This window comes from Notamacropus eugenii, chromosome 2, assembly GCF_028372415.1.
Source record: "Notamacropus eugenii isolate mMacEug1 chromosome 2, mMacEug1.pri_v2, whole genome shotgun sequence".
Lineage (NCBI taxonomy): Eukaryota > Metazoa > Chordata > Mammalia > Diprotodontia > Macropodidae > Notamacropus > Notamacropus eugenii.
This window is the reverse complement of record NC_092873.1, coordinates 7,451,068-7,470,313: the sequence shown is the minus strand read 5'-3', so window position 1 is coordinate 7,470,313 and position 19,246 is coordinate 7,451,068. Positions and strand designations below refer to the sequence as shown.

The 19,246-nt window shown below is 36.4% G+C and overlaps 1 long non-coding RNA gene across 1 annotated transcript; it reads left to right on the top strand.

Annotated features, from left to right (window-relative positions):
• Positions 1-9,575: 9,575 nt before the first annotated feature.
• Positions 9,576-19,238, top strand: LOC140524320 (uncharacterized). The gene is made up of 5 exons (XR_011973663.1): positions 9,576-9,941; positions 14,875-15,167; positions 15,594-15,844; positions 17,673-17,825; positions 18,880-19,238. It is a non-coding gene; the product is annotated as an uncharacterized lncRNA (long non-coding RNA).
• Positions 19,239-19,246: the final 8 nt, after the last annotated feature.

The following is a 19,246-nucleotide window of genomic DNA, read 5'->3' as shown; positions in this document are numbered from 1 at the left end:
ACAGCATTTCTTGACCTGGGATATAAGGCTCTTCACGATGTGCCAGCAGCGTGCCTTTTCTCTCTTCAATTATATTATTCTGTCTTCTATACTTTACACTCCTGTTCAACTGGACTATTCTCTGTGCTTCAAAACATGCCTTGGGCTTTCCCAAATCTGTCCTGTGCCTGTGATATTTACCCATGGTATCTACACTCATCCTCACCCAAATGCAGTTCCTCACTGAGGCCTACTCTGATCTCTGTTTTTGGTAATGAATGACCTTCCCCATCAGAGTTGACATTGAAATTTCGATTACACTCCCCTAAAGCTCTTACACGTGGTTGTATATTGTCATTATCTGCACATTTATTTCATATCCCACTTGGATGAGAGCATCGACCATAGTCTGTCTAAATTCTGTATTCTGTCACACTTTTGAAAGGTAAGCATTTAATGCTTTCAAATTGCATTGTAACTGAATTCCAGTGGATGACTTCTAATTGAATGTGGCAAGAAGTTATCACCGCTGAGGTATCAGATCTTCTTACCACAGGAGAGAGGTTGCCGTATTAGTGGGAGAGGAGAATCTCCAAATGGTCCTGCATTTTCCAGGACTTTAATTTAGCAGTGTTATGATAGAATTAGTTTTTGCGGGGCTTTTATTGAACTGCTTTTAAGAGTACTACCTCTGAGTGGGAGGGAGAAATGCCTCCCCTGTTCCACAAAGTCAGTTTGCAAAGGAGCGTTTGAGATCCATCTGATTTTTCAAGTTAGAGACTACCTGTAATTCCATCCACTAAAGCAACATTTTAAATGCAACTTGGTATTCCAATAGCATTAAATGAGATCATTTGTGTTTTGTAGCCTAGGACCTTTAAACACTTGCCCAGCCAATTTACATGGATCGACAATGAAAATAACGAAGAAACAACACAGCACTGTAAAACTTTTTTTATTCAAAATGAATTTCCTTATCCTTTAATTGTTGTATTATATTATTTGGAAGGCATCCTTCGTTCTACAAATATGACAGCATAACGAGAAATCATGTGGGCAGTGTTCTAAAATGAAGTGACATTAATGTAGAGCTGATGACGAATATATATCTTTTGAAAGAGAGATGAAATCATTGGTGAGGCTACTGTTTCTCTGGTTTTATTTCGCAAAATATCGTCAGATGTGTTGAGTAATGACAACAACTCTTTTTATATTTATTTTCTTCTCTATGATTGAGGATAATTTAAGGTAGTGGTTCAAAAATTACCCTTTTGAAATGTATAATATGTAAGCTATGAAGACATTGACTTAATTATTCTGTTCATTGTCACAGATGTTTCAACGCGTTGCAAACAGCCATGACGGCATTAAAAGAATATGAAAATGGAGATGTTGTTGACCAGGGTGGGAGTGAAGTGAACTCATTCTGAAATGGATAGAGAAATTAATGCTTTAAAAAATCAGGTAATTCTGAATATTGAATTGTGTCAAATGACTTCCCTTGATATACCTTTTGAAATAGTTACAATATGCCCCAGGCCATTGGACACCAATGTCCTTGAGATTTACATCTTCCCCATGCTAGGAAGACAACAATTACTATTTCAGGCCTAGTCTCCTCTTGCTGTTCTTAGCAACTCAGTAAACAAGCTTGGGACTTGATAATCTCCCTGAAAATTCTGGGCTCTACTAACTTTCTTTCTAGATTTATATGCTAGAAGGTTTTCCTCTTCTGGGGTCTTGGAACTTATATCAAATAGAATGTATTTAAATATATTGTGTTAATGGTACTTCTCAAGGATTAAAAAGCTTTCTCAGGTGAGAGAAATATTAGACTTGTTCTACTCATCAATGGAAGTGTGCAAAGACAGAAATTTAGATTGGACCTCAAGAAAAACTTTCCAGCAATCAGAGTGCTACCAGAGGGAGATAAGCTATTTGAAGAAACACATGATAGAAAGTCTTTTAGGGGCACTGATTGCAGGATCTCTTAGAACTTCTGAACTTCTTCTGACACTTCTTCTGGATTTCTAAAGATCCAAATCATATCTCCCCCAAAAAGATGACTACTAAGCAGAAACAATTTGAAAAGCACTCGCTCTTTAAGAGCTTTTAAAATGGCAAAAACACCCTCCCCCCACAAAAAAAACAACAACGAAAGCAATTTGATTGCAAGGTGATTACCGCTGATTAAGAACCTTCATAATACAAGGTAATTGAGTTACAAGATTTAAAAGTGAAAACAGGACTTGAGTTGTTTTAAGAGGAGAAAGGAGTGGAATACTTAGAAGATTTTCATATCATTCCACCAGGACGTGGGTGAAACCGACTTCCTTGCAGTATGGCCTATACATTGCTCTTCTGTTTTAGGGAAGCAAAGATTTTTCTCGAACTTGAGGAATAATAAGTTGAGTAATTCATCTTGAACTATTTCTTAATTTGTAAGGATTCTAGTATTTGGTAATATTGAGCCATTTCCCCAACTCCCAGCAGGAGTTGGGGGAAATTCCTAGCAAGGTTTTGAAAAACAAGTGTTCAAATGTGATCCCACTGATAATGCTTAAAGTGCTATTTAAATGCTAACTAATAGTAATACTCTTTTTTTCTATGTCAAGTGACTCCTTAGAAACATTTTATCTTAACTCTCATTAATGTTCGTAGATGATATCTCTTGTCTTGCAGTTCTCATCAATATTTATCATAAAGAATTAACTTCTTAACATTTATTGAGGATTGGTCCTCTGGAAGGCAGTGGTAGCATATGTTTTATTGATCACTTATTTCATTCTGTCCTCTAACCCCTGGGTCTGAAGGAATAACGACCGAGTCCTGTTTAGCGTGTTGGTTTATTCCCTTAAAGCACTTGGGGAGCAGGAAGACGGCCATTTCACAACAGACGCTCTGAGAAACAATGTGATGTCCCTGGGTACTGTCACCTGAGTTTTGAGAAAGACCTCTCTGCTTTTCTCTGGCTCTGTAACCCAAAATCCTACCATGTCGCCTTCAAATGGCTATAAATGTATTTGCTTTCTCAGTGAAGTTTCTGAACATAGAATCAGTGTTCTCATTAGAATGAGAAAGGAAATTGCATGTCTTTCCAAATTCCTTTTGAGATGTCTTGATGCCTTAGGCCTGGCATAAGTGAAGAATTTATTGATCTCCTTCGAGTATGAATTTTATTGATATCTGCGCACTGTATTAAGAGCTGGAAAAAAGATGCATGAGAAAATTAGAGATCACAGAAGAAAATATGGGATGAAATATGAAATGTGGATTACACAGAGTATCAGAGCTAATCAAAGAAATTCTTGGTTTATCATTTCAGTCTTAATTTTGTTTTTGATTTGTCACTTTACCTGAATAATCATTTCAGGAAATACAATTTGTAGCTGTAATATGTAGAGAATGATGCATTTAATTACAACTGAATTCAAAATAATTTAATGTTATCAGTTTAAAATTAGTCTTTAGTTTGAAAGACCTAAATTGAATTGGTGTAACTTGATAATGTTCTTTTATACAGATTAAATACCTTACACAGCAATTGGAAGCAGCATTTTCATTTTATAAACACTTGGCATCAATTAATCAAAATCTTCAAGAAGAGGTTTTTTTTCACGAAAACCTTGCAGAAGAAATGTGACCAGTTGGAAGCAGACAGCAAACACCTGGAAGAAGAAGTTGTTGCTATTAGACATCATCTGGAAATTCTTAAGCTAAAATGCAGCTAAATGGCACAGAATAAAAACATGATCTTGATGAACGAGCATGGCTGGAAACTGATGAAAAACCAAAGGAACTCCATACATTCCTCCAGGTAACTTCATTTACCACGACTATGATTGTAAAATATTTCAATGTAAATGAAATTTTAGGATATTTTTCCCGGTTCTACACCCAAAGTAAGCATTCCCGGAGATTCTGGAGTTGAAGACAACTTTTGGAATTATACATGTTTTTTGTAATGATCCTAATACTAGCACCAGAGTAAGTACCAGAGTGCAAACTAATGACTAACTTCCTGTAGAAATAGGGCTGTTGTTGCTTTTAGTTAAAATTTAATTCAGATGAACTTTATGATCAATACTTTCAAAGTTCGAATCTATTTTTAGAAATTCAGAATCGGTCTCTGGATCTCTGACTGAAATTAAAGTGAAAGCTAAGAAGTAGACATCTGTTAATTTCCATGATAAAACTGGGCAGTTTCTCATTAATTTCATTCTTTGTTTTCCGTTTGGTTTAGACTCAGCAGAGACAGACAAGTTAGAACAATGAAGAGAAAATAAATTAGAAATATTTATAATTACAAATTAGAAAATAAGAATGCTGATCTAAGGAACCAAATGGAGCAACCAATAAGAGAACTGGAATCCCAACTCTCAAGAATGACAAACTCATTTCAAGACGGTACTGAGGGAGAGAGAGACAGAAATATGCCCAGCTTTCTTTTGAAGATTTAAAAATGAGACAATTATTGTCAAACAAATTATACAGGTAAGCCGAGGCAGAGAAATAATACTTGAACTTATCAGATTGCTCTTGAGCTTTTCGATGATGATTTTTAACAAATCCTTAAGTCACAAATCCATGACTCCATTGGGAACTCGGTATCAAGAGTAGACATTATATTCATTAATAGAAATGAGTAAACCATTTTTTTTCAAAGTTAACTAGGTAGACAGGAATGAAGTGTGGTCCATTGGAGAAACGTTGGCTTGGCTGTAGAAGCAGAGGACCTGAATTCAAATTTTGCCTGTGATGCTTAGTCCCTGGTCTCTCTCATTCCCTGATCCTGAAACCTCTGGTTATTTATTCGCTGTGTCTATCAGATAAAACACAAACTGAAGAAAATGAGTAATAACCTTCATCTTTAAAAAACAATCTTATGTATCTGCTTTCGAAAGGCTGTTAATGTTCAGACTCTTGACAGCAAACGGTGACTGAAGAAAAATGTAGGCAATAGGAAGTCAGAAATATAGATAGTAGGAAATGAGTTCATTGGAATCAGGAAGAAAAAGAAACAAAGAACTCTCTTACTTTCATAAAGTTTGAGGGAGGGTATGAAGGCCTCAGTCTATACTGGGAGTTCTTATTACTGAGTTTTACCCAGACATATGTTTTCCCTCCCTAAATTCATTTATTCAAGAATAGGTTATGCTTTTTGCTCTCACCCTTCTTTGCACCTTTTGCCTCCTTTTCTTGGCGTGTTGCTATCTTGATATGTAGTCTAAGGATATTCAAATGTGGTGGGCATAGGGTAATGTACAAAGTCAAAAAAAATATTTCCAATACCCAGCAGAAAAACACACCTTCCAGCAAATGTTCAGGAGATGAAGGAGCGCTGCCTTCTAGGACCCTTGACAGTAGGACTCTGACCAGTCTTAATTCATCCTGCTCGTCTTCACTCTCATTTTTCAGCCAAACTGCTCTACCACTTACTCTGTATTTTGTCCTGCTCTGTATCCATTCGGGCTATCTGTTGAAATCTCTCTCTTCCTTCAGACACTTTCACAGGTGTAAATTCCAGGAAGCTTTCCTGGATTTTGCTCATCTCCCTGATAATCATTTCCCAATAAATTGATTTATTTGTTTCTTTTAAAGGCATACTAAATAAAAACTCTATCAATTAATGTAACAGAGTACCTACTACTACATGCATGATAATGTAATCCATCCCAAAGTTTGCCAAACTTTGACGTAACAGCCATTTTTTTTTCTGAACTATTCATAAAGGGAAAGAGTGGACCAATATTAAATAGAAATGACAATGATTATATGTAAGTGTTCAATTATCCCAGGGATCCCTGAATTCATTGGTCTAGACTCTAGCCCAGATTCCCTAAAACTGATACAGATTGAACCCGAGAACCTTTCTCCATCTGGTCTGAGTTACCTAGAGACTTTTTTATTCACTTCTCAGCAAAAACAATCAGCACCTTATTGCCAGGATTTGATTGATCCCCACAAGAATGTACATATAGGGACCAACTTTGATCACATCCAGTAGCATAAGCTATCCCTCTCTCCTGGAAATTAAACCCGTCTTCCAGTTGCCAATAACAATTCCACTGTATCCTTCCTCAACCTGAAAATGCTTCCAGTATGTATGTCCTCTGTTCTCAAAGCAGACCAAAATGACATCATTGTGCTTGAGTCCAGATTCAGTGTGTCTGACTGTGGCTGATGATACCAGTTCCGACTAGCAATGGTCTACCTCACTTTAGGCAGAAATGGTCCTTGTGAGTAGTTGTGAACAAATTTGGGTATCCTGTGTTTCCTTTGAGCTATCTCAATTCAGATTTGTTCACAGAGCACAACACCTTTTATGATGTGGTCACCCCATGATGAGCAGTCCTGTGCCAGTGTCTCCGATGTCACATAATGAATTTCAAAGTTCTTAAGAGAGACCATGAGAGTGTCCTTGCATTGCTTCTTCTAACCACCGTGTGAATGCTTGTCCTTTGTGAGTCCTTCAAAAAAGAGTCTTTTTTGCAAGCGTAAGTTTTTCATTCAAACCATGTGACCAGCCCATCAGAGTTGGAGAGTTTGAAGGCCTGAACATTCAATATCTAGAAAAGACCTCAGTCTGGTACCTTGTCCTTCTAGATAATCTTCAGAATCTTCCTAATACCATTCAAATGGAAGAGATTCCGTTTCCCGCCATGGACCTGCTATAGTGTCCAGGTTTCACAGGCATACAACAGTATAATACAGTTTCTCTTCCATAATATTCTTTGGACCCTCCCAAACACTGAGTTAGGTCAGTCAGTGCCTGTGTCAGCCTCATTACCAAGGCTGTGATGCTAGGTAAGGTGATGAAAGAAAAAGACTTCAAAAAGTGTGATCAGATTTAGCAGTGAAGATACCATTGGCAACCTTGGAGGAAACAGTTTGAGTAGAGTTTTAGGGTCACAGTCAGATAAATGGGTTTGAGGAGTGACTGTAAATAACTCTAATATTTAGACAGGGAAAAGGAGGGGAGACACTACATAAAAATATCCTGAAGGGATGCCAAATTCAATGAAGATAGGAGAAATTTTAAAAACCCAGAAATTAAACATATATTGGATAGTGTGGTGTTTATATCACCTTTCATACTTCATTGTCCTTAATTTGCACTTTTTGAGCCTAGTATAAAGGTCATGTTATAATATCTGAAATGAGAATACATAAACTCTATAAACTGTTATTTGCATTTTAGATTTGTAATGCATATCGAAAGTTAAAAGGTTAATCATGAAGAATTTAGAGTAAACTTTGAACTACCTTATATTCTACTCACATTAAAATCCGTCCTTGGAATCCTAGCTAACTCTGTGGTGCTGGACAAGCCACCTAACATCTGTGAAATGAGTTTGAGTAATGTTTGTCTCACAAAATGGTTGTGAGGATGCCACAAGATGATGTATATAAAGTGTTGTGAAAACCCTCATGTGTGAGAGAAATGTTAGCCACCGTTATTATTTTAAAGATTTCTGATTTTTTTTTTGAATTTTCCCCTACTGTTACTTATTTTACAGGACAAAGTGGTGTGCAAATGATTGGGAGGACGTCACTTAGTCCTCTGAGACAAATAAAGAGGATGACGATTTATCTCCCTTAAACCGTAAGAATATTTTGTTATTGGTTGAACAGCTCAGTAGTGATTGCAAAGGTAAGTACAGTTTAAAATTTCCAAACATAATAACTGTTAAACAGAAATCGAGGACGTGCGTGTATACAAGAAGAGACCATTGCAACCTTATGCCATTCATTCACAACAAAATAGAGGAAAGCCAATCACTGACAGGCCTTGGCCAAGGGGAAAGGGATTGTGTTGATTGCAGGGTCATAAATTTTTCAGCCATCTTCTACTTGTGTCAGTTCAAAAACAATTACTAAGTACCTATTTTGTGCTGAATACACAAAGTTTGTATAAGTTATCTCACTGAGTGTGCAATCTAATAGTGGATATACCCTACCTAGGTAACTCGAATACTGATATGTATATTCATATAAATATAAGTGCATGTGTACCTAAGTAGATATATGTGTACACATGTATATACACGTATATAAATACATATATATGTATTTATATATATAAATAGTCATACAAATGCATATTTGTATATATACGCATATGTATGAAATGCACCGTCATAATGCTCTGTGAGCTTCAGTGGGGGAAAGAACACTAACTTTCAAGAAAAAATAACCTGTGTGTGAAGGTAGCATGTGAGTTGAGCTTTAAAGGATAGCTATAGATCATGGGAGTATAGGGAGGTGAAATGAACCTTTGAACTATGGAAACTGAGTAAAAAGGCAGAAAAGTGACAGCGAAAAATCGAGTTTTTCTGGACAGTATTTAGCAGTGAGAATTAAATATGGAAACTTAGGGGATTACAAATTTGCCGAGGGCCGAGATTTTTTCTGTTGCCAAGTCACTTAAACTTGGAGCTTCAGTTTCTTAATCAAGAAAATACCATAGTTCACAGGATTTTTTGGGGGGTGGAATGTATCTTGTAAGCCTCTAAGTGCTATATTCTATAATGTGTGTTATTAATACTTCATGGTAGGATAAGGTGCATTAATTTTATTTGCTTGGTTGGTGAAAGGAGAACCATTGAAGAGATTGACTTGACTTCAAGTATCAAGAGATCAGGCAGTGATCTCTTTCATGAAAAGAATGGTTAAATTACTAAAATCTTCCATAAAACGGCACAAAATGTCAACAATCTTGTCAGTGTTCTACCTAATTTTTGTAATTCTTCTGTCAACATGACATATAGTACAGTGTACTGGACACCATACCAGAAATGGCTAGGTTCAGATTCTGCCTTATACACATACCAATTGTGCGAGTATTAACATGCCTTTTGACTTCTCTGTGCCACAGCTTCTTCCTTTGTTTTGAATCTTTCAGCTTATCATTTCTCTTACCGTCAGCTTCACTTCCTGCTACAATCAGTGTGGCTCCATCTAGCAAGCGAGTTTTGTCTTGTTGCCTCAGTTTTGCTAAACACTGAAATATACGAAGAATTGAAAGTTACCAAGGGAAACCCAATATTCAAATCTGTTGAATCTGTAACTTGACATAACACACGTTACTACCTCTGGGTTAGGTAACAATTTATCTCCATACCTCTCTGAAGAGTAAAGGGGCAGCTATTTTGCTTAATACTATAAAGAATTTTTCACTTTCCTCTGCTGTTTCAGCTATATTTGTTTCAAGTTACTAGAAGTCTGGCCAATGAATAAACGAAGATTGATATTACCATGTGAATCTTGAACGGTTTTTGCTATTATAAATCTCTAAAGGAGAAGCCGTGTTTCCACAGAACTTTGTAAAATAAAACGCATTTATGATACTTATAAAATCATTCAGTATATTTGAAATATATAGATATTAGGTATAGCATCCATTATATTAATCTTATTTGTCCCATCCAGAGTCCACATCAGAATATTTACTTTCCACATATATTTTTCTCATAATGTGAAGAATTCTGAGCTTTCATATATTTTTTTCTATTAAGTAATTTATCCCTTAGTGATCTTTTATCATTTTCTTCAATGCTCACAGAAAAATAGGTTATTCTGATGCACAATGTGAAGTTTTTGACCAAGTAATATTTTGTTATATTCTCCGGATTTATGCTTTCATATTATTTTGCCATTGCAAGAGCATTTCAGTTCTGGGAATACTGCTACTGTCTTGCAGATTTTAAAATACTCATATTTTTATTTTGTGTTTTTGTCTGTATACATCTTATTAAACTTGTGAAACCTGAGGATGCTGTTCCTGGATAGGACTGATCACTACAACGTGAAAAAAGGCATTGCCCACTACTCACCAGAAAAGTGAAGAGTTTACAAAGCAAGATTCGTGGACTACAGGAAGAATGGCCAGAAACAGGACAAAGGATATGTGAGTTCGTACACCAAAAAGCAGAATGGAACAGAGAACTCCATGGCCTTAGGTATGAAACTCGCGATTTTAAAGAAAGCCTTGGAAGCATTTTTCTTACTGTTGAAGAAATGTGACAGGGGATTTGAGATTAGAAAGGCAAAAGGACTACGTCATTAAAACAGTATTATTGTTGAGCCTTACTTATTCATTTGCACTCTAGGGATGTAAGGAAGAGATGTATTTTGAGTGAAATTTGAAAATGGTAGCACAATTATTTGTGTTTTATTTTTCAAAATGAAGTAAAAAAGTCAACTCTGAATAATCAATAGTGATGGGAAAATGGATAGAATTTTATGTACATGCCCTTCTACACATTTCTCCAGAGTCATCCCAATGCATCAAAACTCAGGAATAATGAAAAAAGTCTGTTGTTCTAGCTATATAGAATTTATGGAATTCCTTTTCATTGAATACAAAAAAGAAGTTGTACACAAATAAGAATATGACCCATTTTTCATAGAACTATAATGCCCTAAAGTAGCCTGGATAAAAAATGGGTTCCTCACTGATTTTGATGAAGGCTAGAAGGGGGGCAGTGAGACCCTTGCCAAGATCATAGTACAAGGGGCAGTTCACTTCGAATGAATGCAAAGACTCAAGCATTTCTGAACTCAAAGTAAAGATTTACCTTTTTCAGCGGACAAGGGTCCTTAGGGCACCTGCAACCTTATCTGTGTACAGGTAATGTTTCTAGAGGATTTTCTATAGTAAAACATGTGTCAAATAGGCTAACTAGATGATTCAAGGTGGGATTAGGGAATGGTTAGTTCTTAAAGGAACATGTAGTTTTGCTACTGGGGAGGTATTTTACCCAGCATGCGTCTGGAAACGAATAAGTGCCACTCCATGGAGGTATGATTTTAGGCCTGAAACCTCACTAAGTCAACTAGTGGTCAGGACTGACCACTGGCCACAGGACTGACTAAAGAATACCGTCCTGATCTCATGAATATCTTGTTGGAGGAGATAAATGAAAGGGAGTGTACTTATATCGAAGTCTAAGATACATATGATTGGTCAGTGAGTAGTGAATGTCATTATGATCAAGTACACAAACAGGTCAGCCAGCATACAGCTGTTTAAACTCATGAATTCTCTAGTTGGAACTTGCTACTGTATCAGTAAATGAGAAAATAGTGGTTGCTGGGGCAGGCTGTGTTCTTGGCCTGGGGGGAAACTGCCTGAGATAGGGTTTTGAGGCTAAGAACAAATGTTATCTTTGAAGAGAAATGTGATTTTAGAATAGGAGTCCAATCACATGCACCCAAGCACCCCATCAATTTCTAACATGTCCTGACTTTGTGGGCCTGTGCAGGCCAACAAATTCTCAGTGCCACAGGTAATACGAAAAGGTAAGCTTCAAGGGGTAGAGCACGGACCACTCTGCATCAATAGAGGGAGTTTCTTGACAATGAGTTCCCTACATGGATTTAGTTCAGCTGAAATGAACATTCTTTTTCTTTTAGACATCCAGATGAGTATATTCAAATGGCATTTATTACTTCCTTCCACTGAACTGTCATTGAAAAAAGGCAATTTTCACCTAGGTTTACTCTGAAACAAGAGGAAATGAAGCAAGTGACTGCAGAAATGCTATTTGAAAATATTAGACATCAGTTAAGGAAAAAAGAATGATGATGTAAAAAAGTGGAGCTCAACAGAAACTTCAATGCTTTCTCAGAATTCTGGACCTTGAACTGAGAACAGTAGCAAATCATTTGAATCAGGGAAAATGAAATTTAAAAGACACGATTTCCATCTCTTTTTGTTAAGAATATGTATGGGTTTCCTGGAATAGGGAGGTGAGTATTATAGTCTTTTTAATCTTAAGAAAGGGCTATGATTTTTATATCACATAAATATAAATTGGTCCCAGGTCATAGAAGAGCTCAGAAAGGATTTTGAAAATCACATAAGAGAAATAGAGGGAAACTGGGAAGAGAAAGGAAAGTAAGGCAAAAAGAATCATACGCAAAATAGGAGTCAAAAATTTCTTAAACGAGACCAAAAGCATCTTGAAGGAAATAACGTGTTAAAAAGAAATGGACTAGACGAAATGGCAAAAGAGGTGGAAAAAATCAATGAGGAGAAGAATGCCTTAAAAAGCAGAATCATCCAAATTTTAAAGGAAACTCGAAAGTTCGTTGAGTAAGTGAGTCCTTAAAATTAGAATGGAGCAAACAGAAGATAAAGAGTGTATCAGAAATGAAGAAATGACGAAGCAAAACCAAAAGAATATAAAACACAAAATAATCTGAAATATCTAACCGAAAAACATCTGACCTGGAAAATAGATGCAGGAGGAATAATTGAAAAAATCTTCGACTACTTCAAAGACATGATATAACAAGAGTCTCTACATCATATTTCTAAAAGTTCTAAAGGAGAACTGATATTCTAGATATTCTAGAAACAGAGGATAAAATAGAAATTGAAAGCAGGCACCTATCATCTCCCGGAAGAGATACGAAAAGGAAACCTCCCAGAATGCCATAGCCAAGTTCCAGAGGTCCCAGGTCAAGGATAAAAAGCAGCCAAAAAGAAATCATGCAAATATTGTGGAACAACAATCCCAATACCACAAGAATTGGGCGCTTGGGCAATATAAAAGTCAGAGAACTTGGAATATATTCTAGAGGTCAAAGTAGCAAGGATTAAAACTGAGACTTACTTACCTATCAAAACTGAGTGGGGAAAAATTATATTCAATGATGCAGAGGAATTTAATACATATTTGAGTAAAACAGAGCTCAACAGAAAAAGAATCTTACAAATACAAGACTTAAGAAAAGCATGGAAAGGAAAGTAGGAAAGAGATATCATAAATAACTTATTAAAATGAAACTGTTAACATTACTATATGGAAAAAAATTTGTAACTCATGAGACTTTTCTCATTATGATAGTTGGCGGGCACTGGGTGAGTTGAATATCAAAGGATGGTATTGAAAAGTAATATAAAAGTTGAAAGAGGAATGTACCGGGAGGAGGAGAAAGGAACAAGGGACAGGTGGAAGGGAGCAATTTATCTCACACAAAAGTGGTAAGAGAACGCTTTTACAGTGGACGGGAAGAGGAGGGAGGTGAGAGTGAGAGAGTCAACCTTACCATCATCAGAATTAGCTTAAGGAAGGAATAACATCCACACTCTCTTGGGTATGGACATCTATCTTACCGTACAGGAAAGTAAGGGGAAGGGCATAAGAGGGGGGGATTGACAGAAGGGAAGAAGTTTGGGGGAGGGGGTAATCCAAAGCAAACACTTTGAAGGAGGAACAGGGTGAAATGAGAGACGAGAATAAATGGGAAGTGTGATTGGATGGAGGCAAATATAGTTATACTTTCACAATATGATTATTTTGGAAGTATTTAGTATGACTTCAAATGTATAACATATATTGAATTGCTTAAATTCTCAATAAAGGTGGGTGGGGAGGGAGGAAGGGAGAGAACTTGGAACTCAAAGTTTTGAAAACAAATGTTATAAAATTGTTTTTACATGGAAATGGGAAATACAACAGGCAATGCAGTTTACCAAGCTACTTCATCCTAAACAAGACATAAAATAAATAATGTCTTAAATAAATAAGTTATGTTCAATCATTTGTAAATAAGTACACATAAATATAAAACAAACAAAAAAATTCCCGTCTAGTATCATTTGAATGTAAAATTACAGTCTAAAAGGCCATGGAAAAGTACAATGGAATTGGTACTTTGTGAAGTATTTCTCCCAATACAGAATCAGCATGATGTAATGAATTCAATAAGCCTCAAGTCTTCTGTTTTAGGGAAGCAAAGATTTTCCCGAACTTGAGGAACAATAAGTTGACTAAATCATCTTGAACGATTTCTTAATTTGTAAGGATTCAAGTGTTTGGTAATTTTGAGACATTTTCCCAACTCCCAGCAGGAGTTGGGGGAAACTCCTAGAGAGGTTTTGAAAAACAAGTGTTCAAATGTGTTCCCACTGATAATGCTTAAAGTGGTATTTAAATGCTAACTAATAGTAATACTCTTTTTTTCTATGTCAAGTGACTCCTTGGAAACATATCTTAACTCTCATCAATGTTGATAGATGATATCTTCTGTCTTGCAGTTCTCATCAATATTTACCATAAAGAATTAACTTCTTAACATTTATTGAGGATTGGTCCTCTGGAAGGCAGTGGTGGCATATTTTTTTATTGATCACTTATTTCAGTCTGTCCTCTAACCCCTGGGTCTGAAGGAATAATGATCGAGTCCTGTTTAGCTTGTTGGTTTATTCTCTTAAAGCACATGGGGAGCAGGAAGAGGGCCATTTGACAACAGAAGCTCTGAGAAACGATGTGCTGTCCCTGGGTACTGTCACCTGAGTGTTGAGAAAGACCTCTCTGGTTTTCCCTGGCTCTGTAACCCAAAATCCTACCATGTGGCCTTCAAATGGCTATAAATGTAATTACTTTCTCACTGAAGTTTCTGAACATAGAATCAGTGTTCTCATTAGAATGAGAAAGGAAATTTCATGTCTTTCCAAATTCCTTTTGAGATGTCTTGCTGCCTTAGACCTGGCATACCTGAGGAAGAATTTATTAATCTCCTTCGAATATGAATTTCTTTGATATCTGCTCACTGTATTAAGGGCTGAAAAAAAGATGCATGAGAAAATGAGAGATCACAGAAGACAATATGGGATCAAGTGCAAAATGTGGATTGCACAGAGTATCAGAATGAATCAAAGAAATTCTTGGTTTGTCATTTCAGTCTTAATTTTGTTTTTGATTTGTCACTTTACCTCAATAATCATTTCAAGAAACACAATTTGTAGCTATAATACGTAGAGAATGATGCATTTAATTACAACTGAATTCCAAATAATTTAATGTTATGAGTTTAAAATTAGTCTTTAGTTTGAAAGACCTAAATTGAACTGGTGTAATTTGATAATGTTATTTTATACAGATTAAATACCTTACACAACAATTGGAAGCAGCATTTTCATTTTAAAAACACTTGGGATCAATAAATCAAAATCTTCAAGACGAGGTTTTTTTCATGACAATCTTGCAAAAGAAATGTGACCAGTTGGAAGCAGACAGCAAACACCTGGAAGAAGACGTCGTTACTATTAGACATCATGTGGAAATTCCTATGCTAAAATGCAGCTAAATGGCACAGAATAGAAACATGATCTTGATGAACGAGCATGGCTGGAAATTGATGAAAAACCAAAGAAACTCCATACATTCCTACAGGTAACTTCATTTACCACCACTCTGATTGTGAAATATTTCAATGTAAATGAAATTTTAGGATATTTTTCCCGGTTCTACGCCCACATTAAACATTCTGAGAGATTCTGGAGTTGAAGACAACTTTTGGAATTATACATGTTTTTTGTAATGATCCTAATACTAGCACCAGAGTAAGTACCAAAGTGCAAACTAATGACTAACTTCCTGTAGAAATAGGGCTGTTGTTGCTTTTAGCTAAAATTCAATTCAGATGAATTTTATGATCAGTACTTTCAAAGTTCGAATCTATTTTTAGAAATTCAGAATCGGTCTCTGAATCCCTGACTGAAATTAAAATGAAAGCTAAGAAGTAGACATCTGTTAATTTCCACGATACAACTGGGCAGTTTCTCCTTAATTTCATTCTTTGTTTTCCGTTTGCTTTAGACTCAACAGAGACAGACAAGTTAGAACAATGAAGAGAAAATAAATTATAAATATTTATAATTATAAACTAGAAAATAAGAATGCTTATCTCAGGAACCACATGGAGCAACCAATAAGAGATCTGGAATCCAAACTCTCAGGAATGACAAACTCATATCAAGACGGTACTGAGGGAGAGAGAGAGAGAAACATACCCAGCTTTCTTCTGAAGATTTAAAAATGAGACAATTATTGTCAAACAAATTATACAGGTAAGCTGAGGCAGAGACACTAAGGAAATAATACTTGAGCTTATCAGATTGCTCTTGAACTTTTCGATGTTGATTCTGAACAAATCCTTAACTCACAAACCCATGACACCATTGGGAACTCGGTGTCAAGTGTAGAGATTATATTCGTTAATACAAATGAGTAAACCAATTTTTTTTTCAATGTTAACTAAGTAGACAGGAATGAAGTGTGGTCCATTGGAGAAACGTTTCCTTGGCTGTAGAAGCAGAGGACCTGAATTCAAGTCTTCACTCTGATGCTTACTCCCTGGTCTCTCTCATCCCCTGATCCCGAAACCTCTGGTTCTTTATTCACTGTGTCCATCAGATAAAACACAAACTGAAGAAAATGAGTAATAACCTTCATCTTTAAAAAACAATCTTATGTATCTGCTTTCGAAAGGCTGTTAATGTTCACACTCTTGTAACTTTGGACAAGAGATTCCATAGGCTGATGACAGCAAACAGTGACTGAAGAAAAATGTAGGCAATAGGAAGTCAGAAATATAGATAGTAGGAAATGAGTTCATTGGAATCAGGAAGAAAAAGAAACAAAGAATTCCCTTACTTTCATAAAGTATGAGGGAGGGTATGAAGGCCTCAGTCTATTCTGGGAGTTCTTATTACTGACTTTTACCCAGACATATGTTTTCCCTCCCTAAATTCATTTATTCAAGAATAGATCATGCTTTTTGCTCTCACCCTTCTTTGCACCTTTTGCCTCCTTTTCTTGGCATGTTGCTATCTTGATATGTAGTCTAAGGATATTCAAAAGTGGTGTGCATAGGATAATGCACAAAGTTAAAAAAATATTTCCAATGCCCAGCAGAAAAACACACCTTCCAGCAAATGTTCAGGAGATGAAGGAGCTCTGCCTTCTAGGACCCTTGACAGTAGGACTCTGACCAGTCTTAATTCATCCTGCTCGTCTTCACTCTCATTTTTAAGCCAAACTGCTCTCTCAGTTACTCTGTATTTTGTCCTGCTCTGTATCCATTCAGGCCATCCGTTGAAATCTCTGTCTTCCTTCAGAAACTTCCACAGGTGTAAAGTCCGGGAAGCTTTCCTGGATTTTGCTCATCTCCCTGATAATCATTTCCCAATAAATTGATTTATTGGTTTCTTTTAAAGGCATACTAAATAAAAACCCTATCAATTCATGTTACAGAGTACCTACTACTACATATATGATAATGTAATCCATCCCAAGGTTTACCAAACTTTGACCTAACAGCCATTTTTTTTCCCTGAAATTTTCAGAAAGGGAAATACTGAACAAATGTTAAATAGAAATGAAAATGATTATATGTAAATGTTCAATTATCCCAGGGATCCCTGAATTCATTGGTCTAGACTCTAGCCCAGGTTCCCTAAAACTGATACAGATTGAACCCGAGTGTCTTTCCCCATCTGGTCTGAGCTACCTAGAGACTTTTTTATTCGTTTCTCAACAAAAACAATCATCACCTTATTGCCAGGATTTGATTGATCCCCACAAGAATGTACACATACGGACCAACTTTGATCACATCCAGTAGCATAAGCTATCCCTCTCTCCTGGAAATTAAACCCATCTTCCAGTTGCCAATAACAATTCCAGTGTATCCTTCCTCAACCTGAAAATGCTTCCAGTATGTATGTCCTTGTGCTTGAGTCCAGATTCAGTGTGTCTGACTGTGGCTGATGATACCGGTTCCGATAGGCAATGGTCTACCTCACTTTAGGCATAAATGGTCCTTGTGAGTATTTGTGAACAAATTTGGGTATCCTGTGTTTCCTTTGAGCTATCTCAATTCAGATTTGTTCACAGAGCACAACAACTTTTGTGATGTGGGCACCCCATGATGAGCAGTCCTGTGCCAGTGTCTCCGATGTCACATAATGAATTCCAGAGTTCTTAAGAGAGACCATGAGAATGTCCTTGCATTGCTTCTTCTAACCACCGTGTGAATGCTTGCCCTTGGTGAGTTCTTCATAAAAGAGTCTTTTTTGCAAGCGTAAGTTTTTCATTCCAACCATATAACCAGCCCATCAGAGTTGGAGAGTTTGAAGGCCTGAAAGTTCAATATCTAGAAAAGACCTCAGTCTGGTTCTTTGGCCTTCTAGATAATCTTCAGAATCATCCTAATACCATTCAAATAGAAGAGATTCCGTTCCCCGGCATGGACCTGCTATAGTGTCCAGGTTTCAGAGGCGTACAAGAGTATAATACCGTTTCTCTCCCATAATATTCTTCGGACCCTCCCAAACACTGAGTTAGGTCAGTCAGTGCCTGTGTCAACCTCATTACCAAGGCTGTGGTGCTAGGTCAGATGATGAAAGAGAAAGACTTCAAAAAGTGCAATCGGATTTAGCAGTGAAGATACCATTGGCAACCTTGGGGTAAGCAGTTTGAGTAGAGTTTTAGGGTCACAGTCAGATAAATGGATTTGAGGTGTGACTGTAAATAACTCTAATATTTAGACGGGGAAAATGAGGGGAGACACTACATAAAAATAACCTGAAAGGATGCCAAATTCAATGAAGATAGGAGAAATTTTAAAAACCCAGAAATTAAACATATATTGGATAGTTTGGTGTTTATATCACCTTCATACGTCATTGTCCTTTATTTTCACTTTTCGAGCCTAGTATAAAGGTCATGTTATAATATCTGAAATGAGAATACATAAACTCTATAAACTGTTATTTGCATTTTAGATTTGTAATGCACATTGAAAGTTAAAAGGTTCATCATCAAGAATTTAGATTAAACTTTGAACTACCTTATCTTCTACTCACATTAAAATCCGTCCTTGGAATCCTAGCTAACTCTGTGGTGCTGGACAAGCCACCTAACAACTGAGAAATGAGTTTGAGTAATGCTTGTCTCACAAAATGGCTGTGAGGATGCCACAAGATAATGTATATAAAGTGTTATGAAAACCTTCATGTGTGAGAGAAATGTTAGCCACTGTTATCTTTTTAAAGTTTTCTGATTTTTTTTGAATTTTCCCCTACTGTTACCTATTTTACAGGACAAAGTGCTGTGCAAATGACTGGGATGACCTCACTTAGTCCTCTGAGACAAAGATAAAGGATGAAGATTTATCTCCCTTAAAGTGTAAGAATATTTTGTTATTGATTGAACAGCTTAGTGTCGATTGCAAAGGTAAGTACAGTTTAAAATTTCGAAACATAATAACTACTAAACAGAAATCAAGGATGTGCGTGTATACAAGAAGATACTACTGCAATCCTATCCCATTCATTCACAGCAAAATAGAGGCAAGCCAATCACTGAAAGGCCTTGGCCAAGGCAAAAGGGATTGTGTTGATTGCAGGGTCATAAATTTTTCAGCCATCTTCTACTTGTGTCAGTTCAAAAAGAAGTATTAAGTACCT